The sequence below is a fragment of the Medicago sativa genome, chromosome 5 (genome assembly GCF_051527215.1).
Source record: "Medicago sativa cultivar Bolivia chromosome 5, Bolivia_mono, whole genome shotgun sequence".
Classification (NCBI taxonomy): Eukaryota; Viridiplantae; Streptophyta; class Magnoliopsida; order Fabales; family Fabaceae; genus Medicago; species Medicago sativa.
Window position 1 is genome coordinate 22,237,140 of NC_140753.1, and position 6,475 is coordinate 22,243,614.

The 6,475-nt window shown below is 33.2% G+C and overlaps 1 pseudogene; it reads left to right on the plus strand.

The window, feature by feature from the left end:
- Positions 1-4,703: 4,703 nt before the first annotated feature.
- LOC146921034 (F-box/kelch-repeat protein At1g23390 pseudogene) lies at positions 4,704-6,052 on the plus strand (annotated as a pseudogene).
- Positions 6,053-6,475: the final 423 nt, after the last annotated feature.

Genomic DNA, 6,475 nt, shown 5'->3' on the forward strand with positions numbered 1-6,475 from the left:
CCTTGTATCTGACATTTTTGCCTTGTGTGTGAAGTTTTGTGGTTTCCCAGTTTTGGTAGATTCCTTTCATGGGTCCATCAAAAACTACATAAGCCATTTTCTTGCCTCCAAGTTGACTATCAATTTTTTGGCTTATTTGCTGATCAATGGATTCTTCTTCTTTTCCATTTTTTCTTTCATCTTCTTCGACTTTGTCAGCCCAAGATGTCTTTGGTAATTCTGTAAGGACAGTTGTTGGGTTTGTTGAGGATTCTTTTGTTAGGTTCCATCCATTTGGTTCTATTGATTCAATTGGGATTTTTGACTCTTTTGGAGCTGAGTATTTTACATAGTAGTTGAATTTTCCAGAATCTTGACTTAGCAGATCCCAGTTTTCACTATTTTTAGATTCTGAAACTATTGATGTTTCTTTTTTACAAAGTTTTTCAAGGTTTTGAATTGTTAATATCATCTCCCCCTCTTCAGAAAGAAGAGTTTCTAGACGATTTTTTACAGAGGCAATTTGCTCCTGTTTTTGTCTGAGAGAATTCTGTAGCGTCTTTATAGCTGCTTCCATTCTCTTGTCAATGCATCTGCAAAGCAATTCTTTTCAGATTTTATATATTCAATATATGGGTGAAACGGTTGGAGTTTCATCTGCCATCTTACAAGTCTTCCATATTTATAATTGACGCGAAGGTCATATTTCCAAAATCCGGTTACATATTTGGAATCTGTTCTTAATAAAAATCTGGTTGGAATTAATTCCATTTGCCATTTTGTTAAAACTTTAACACAACTTAATGTTTCTAATTCATGAATTGGATACCTTGTTTCGGTATCTGTAAATGATCCTGAAACATATTTACAAAGTAAAAGATCTTCATCTTTTATCTTATTTTTAATATTTTCATAAGAATAATCAATCTTAGTATCTTTTGATACTAATTTTTCTGATAAATCAGATAGTTTGTCCAATTTCTCTTTCGAGCTACTAGACTTAGCGTACTGGGTTGCTCCAGTATCTTTCATTCCTTGTTGATGGGTTACATCACCAACATAGTTTCCCGAATCATCAAGATTCAGTATCGCTTTACCATTAGGTAGAGCTCTCATACAATCTGCCCAGGTTGTTTTATCAGCATCAATCTCAACAATTAAAAAATCATTTTCTGTTGGATTGTATAAGCTGGGTAAAACTTTAATTTTTCTTTTAATAGTTTTTACAGTTTGAGTATCTTGTTCAGTCCATGACCATGGAACCTTTTCAGATATCTTTTTCTGTAAAATCTTTCTTTCAGTTGCCAAATTTTTGAAAAATCCTTCATTGGCAATATAATTCAAACATCCTAAAAATCTTTGAATTTGTTTTCGGTCTTTCAATTCATCAGGGAAAGCTTGAATTTTTTCCTGAACATGTGGAGATAAATAGAGAGTGCCATTTTCTTTAAAAATAAGGCCTAAATACTCGATTTCTTTTTTGGCTAATTGTGATTTCTTTTTTGAAATAACAATTCCCTTTTCTGAAATTCTGTTTAAAACAATTTCTACATCTTTAAGATGTTGTTCTTTAGTTCCTTTTGTAAAAACTAAAATGTCATCAATATATGCCAAACATATATGTTCTAATCCTCTAAGAGCATTATCCATAAATCTTTGGTATATAGATGGTGCTTGTTTTAGTCCAAATGGAAGGACATTCCATTGGTAATGACCTTGTGGACATGAAAAAGCTGTTAAAGGCTTAGTTCCTTCTGAAAGTCTAATTTGATAATATCCTGATTTTGCATCAAAGGATGAAAACCAATCACATCCTTTTATTTCTGTAAAATATAATCCTTTCGTGGTAATTTATAAGAATCCCCGATTGTAGCATCATTGAGTTTCTTATAATTTATCACCATTCTAGCTTTTCCTCTTTTTATTTCATTGTGATTTGTCACATAAAAAGCGGGTGCCGAATGTGGACTTGCAGATGGAGTAATTAACTTCTTTTCTTGAAGTTCTTTTATATATTTTTGAAATTCTAATTTATCTTGCACTGAATAAGGCATTTTGTATTTTACATTAATCTCCTTATTAGGATCTCGTAATTTGATGGTAACAAGTTCATGATTTGTATTTTTCAGATTATCTAAAGGATCTTCTGAACATACAGTATCAAGTTTTTGTTCTATTTCTTCAAGATTTAAAAAGAATTTTCCTTCTTCCCAAATACTTTTTAGGTTTATAAGATTTTCAGAAATTAATTGAATAATCTCATTTCTAGTTATAATTTTTGTTGTTATAACTTTTGTTTTTTCTTTGGGGTTTGCTAAATTTTTCCAAAGCAAAGAAATAGTTTTAACATTTTGCACAAACGGTGCATATAACTTTAAAAAATTATTTCCAATGATTAAATCTAATCCTGAATCATGGAGATAAATTGTTGGTATGAAAAATTCATAACCTTCTATGGTAATTGAAATGTCTCTCAAAACAAACCATATTTGATGTTTTGATTTGTCTGCAACAATTATTTCTTTGGGTTTTTCTAACCTTTTCCAATCTCTTGATATGCTTCGTTTTCCGAAACATAATGTTGCACCTGTATCTAAATAGGCTAAAATTTCCTTTCGAAGTTTTATTTTGATAAAGGTAGCACTAGGGTTTCCTTTACTCAAAATCTTGGTTTTGCTCATCTTCGGAATCTGTACAAAGTTCATAGAAACTTTGTTGCTCCCAATCAGAATCTGAATCTGATTCTACTGGTTCATAACCTATTCTATAAATCATGTTTAGAACTTGTTTCTTTTCTTTAGAAACTTTCTTTAGACATTCATTAGCATAATGTCCTGTTTCATGGCATAGCCAACATGTACATGATTTTTTTACCTTTAGGACAGGTTTTATTTTTCCTAGGGTACTCCCTTTTTCTTCTATAGAATTTTTTCTTCCTATGTTTCTTTTTATCATAGGAAAATCTTTTAAATTTCTTTCTTCTAGGATATTTTCTTTTTCTCCTAGTTTTTTCACAACCATATGCTCCAATTTTTCCTTGGATTCTATCGCAGCACAATCCTATTCGTGCATCTCGTTTTGATTGTTTCTTTAGGCACTGTTCTTGCATCCAATTTCTAAGAATAGAAATTCTAGCTCCTAAAGTGTCTTTAACCTTTCCTGAGGAAACTGCACTATTAAATTCGGTTTGAATTATTTGGGACATTGCCATAGGTAATTTTTGGTAAAATAATTCAACAACCTTTTGGTTTTCTCTGGTATCCTTATTTAAGTCATAATATAATTGTGAAAATTCACAAATATAATTTTCTATGTAACAAGGATTACATATGGATAAATTCATTATTCTCCATAATTTTTCAGTGTTAAAGGCGGTATTTGAATCTACCGTATCTTGCCATCCTTTGAATTCATTTAAAAGCCATTCAAAGATTTTATTGATCATTCCCATACTGTGTTCTGCAGTTTGTTCTTCTTCAGGTTTTTCAGCCAGCAATTTATATGCATTACCTTCTGTTCTACACAAAAGATAATTAAAAATTTGTTTTGGGCTTAGACCTTTTAAATCACTATCTAACTGTATTTGGATAGTATTTTTATTATACCAATTTCTTATGGCTTGAACAAGATTGTCAACACAATCAATATTTAAAATTCCACTTCCATCATTTACACTATGTTTGGGAATATAATTCATAGGAATTCTTTGGTATTTAGCTTGGGAAAATTCTCTATGGAACTCTGTATTCCAATTATAAGAGGGTCCTCTTTTTGTTCCTGAGCTTTCGCCCATTTCTAATTGTTCTATTTTAACGAAATTTCCATCGTCTTTTGAATCATCATCAGAACTAAAGTCGTAGACAAAATCTTCTAGATCTTTAGGTTCAGGTTCTTCCTTAATGGAATCTTTTTCACTTATGTCTAAAGTAGCCATAAGTTGATCTAATTTTTCGAGTTGATATTCTATGTTTTCTTCTATACTCATCTTTTATAGTTAGCAAATAAGGTTTTTTCTTCGATTTCGATTTTTTCCTTATTCTTCCCCCCTTCTTGAAGAGAAAGATGTTGTTTACAACAATTTTTTATTAGATAATTAATCATATCAGTGATATTGTTTAACTGAGGATTAAAAGAATGATATATATGAGGATATTTATGGTTCTCATTTTTATTGTAACACGGAAAATCTTTTTCCATATTTACCCAAGTTTCATGGGGTCTTTCTAATCCTTGCTCATAATCTTTCGTAAACAAATTATTTTGTTTATAGATTTGAGGTAAGGTTTCAAGAAAAGAAATTTGTCTTTCAAATCTCTCATTTAATTTCTTGGTTTCGTCAAGCAAAGCTTTAACTCTGGTTGTGAGTGTATTATTTTCTTCACTCATCTAGCTAATTCTTTAAGTTTATCCCTTAAATCTTGAGCTAATCCTTTATATTCATTATATAAAAAATGATCTTCATTTTCATGGCTTTCATATAAATATTTGTCTAAAAAATATTCAGCCGTTGTATCACACCATCTAATTTGTGCTTTAACTAGTGTAATATCTTGATAGTTTGGACATAAAATAAAGGGTTGTAAAATACACTTCCCTGTTGGTCCTTTAATAAATTTCATATTTTATTTAAACTTTTAAAGCCGGTTTTTGAACAAACTGATTTAAAAGATTTGACTTTATTGGAAAATTCATTTGGGTGACTGCACCGTAGAATTTCCTTTCTTATAATCACAAACACTTTCCCTCCCAACTCTAAACTCCACTACCACCCAAAAGAAAAGCATTCATAAAAAAAAACAAACACAGCTTTTTCATTCAACATGGTTGCCACAAAGAGAGAACCCAAAGAAGAAGCACCCATCTATGGTGATGTTTTAGAAACAATATTCTCATTCGTGCCACTCATTGAACTTGTTCCTTCTTGTCACGTATCTAAATCTTGGAACAAAACAGTTTTCTCTTCACTTACTCACGTAAGACAAATCAAACCATTGGCTCATTATTCTCACTCAAACATCACGCGCTTCTCGCGTGACCACTGCTCACGCTTACGACCCTCGCTCTCATGCATGGCTTCAGATAACTAAACACCAACCGTTGATCAACAAAACTAGCGAAATCCCTGCCGTTAGATCATCTCATTCAACTCTGCTTTACACCTTATCTCCATCGGAGTTTGCTTTCTCTTTCGACGCGCTTCAACTCGAGTGGCATAAAGCACCGTCACCGCGCGTGTGGCGCACTGACCCAATAGTAGCTCGCGTTGGAACTCATGTGGTGGTTGCTGGTGGCGCGTGTGAGTTTGAAGATGATCCACTTGCAGTGGAGATGTACAACATGGAGAGTCGTGACTGGGCCATTTGCCCGTCGATGCCGACAATGTTAACATTGTCGGCATCCACGTGGCTATCAGTTGCAGTCGTCGGAGAAGTCATGCTCGTGACGGAGAAGAATTCTGGTGTAACATACACGTTCAACACCATCACAATGAAATGGAAAATACCTTACAATCTACGTCCCGATGAAAGCGTATTCTACACCGTCACCGGAACTTTGTCAGAGAAATTGACGGTTGCCGGATTAGTGGGTGAACCGGGGAACGTGAGAGAAGTGAAGCTGTGGGCTGTTAAAGAGGAAATAGGGTCCGGAATGGAAGAAATAGGATCGATGCCGAAGGAGATGGTGGAGAAGCTGAAAGGTGATTCAGAGTTTGGTTCTGTTGAAGCAATTTGGGTTGGGAATTTCGTTTACTTGCGTAACACGTTAGTGTTAGATGAACTTGTTGTATGTGAGGTTGTGAATGGGAACTTGGTGAGTGGAGGAGTGTGAAGAATCCGGCGGTGGATGGCGGAACGAGGATGGTGTTTTGCGGCGGTGATGTGAAAATGGAGGATTTGCAGAAAGCAGTGTTGTTGAAGAAACATACATTTTGCATGAAACAAATTTGAAACGTAGCTGGTAGTTTATCCATTTTGTTTTTTTGTTACCTTTTCTAGTTCCTACAATGTATGGAAAAGGAGACTCTCATGAGTCATGGGCAAATGCTAGAGTAAATTCAATGCATGTTAATCAATTGTAAGGGGTAAAACATGTTAAAAATGTGGTTCCGCTGACAAATGTTTTGGGACGATGGTTAAGAAATTAAATATAAAAATAATTGATAAATATTTTATAGAAAATAATTATTTTTTATCTTTTAAAAAATAGAATACATAGTTTTTAAGGTAATATTTTCTTTTTTTGGTTTGTTATCATTTCATTATTCTTAAAATTAGAAAGTACCCTTTTAAAAAAAATGTGAAAGATTTCTTTAATTGTGCTTATATTTCTCACCTCTCAAATCCCTTACATTCCCTCCCCTTTGATCTATGAAACAAAACCTTAGTCTCAGTTGTAACCGCCATGAGAAACACATTTACATAACTAAATGAATTGAAGTTGACGTCGGTTATGATTGATGGCAATTGGCAACCAATTTATTTGCGGTTGTGTTTAC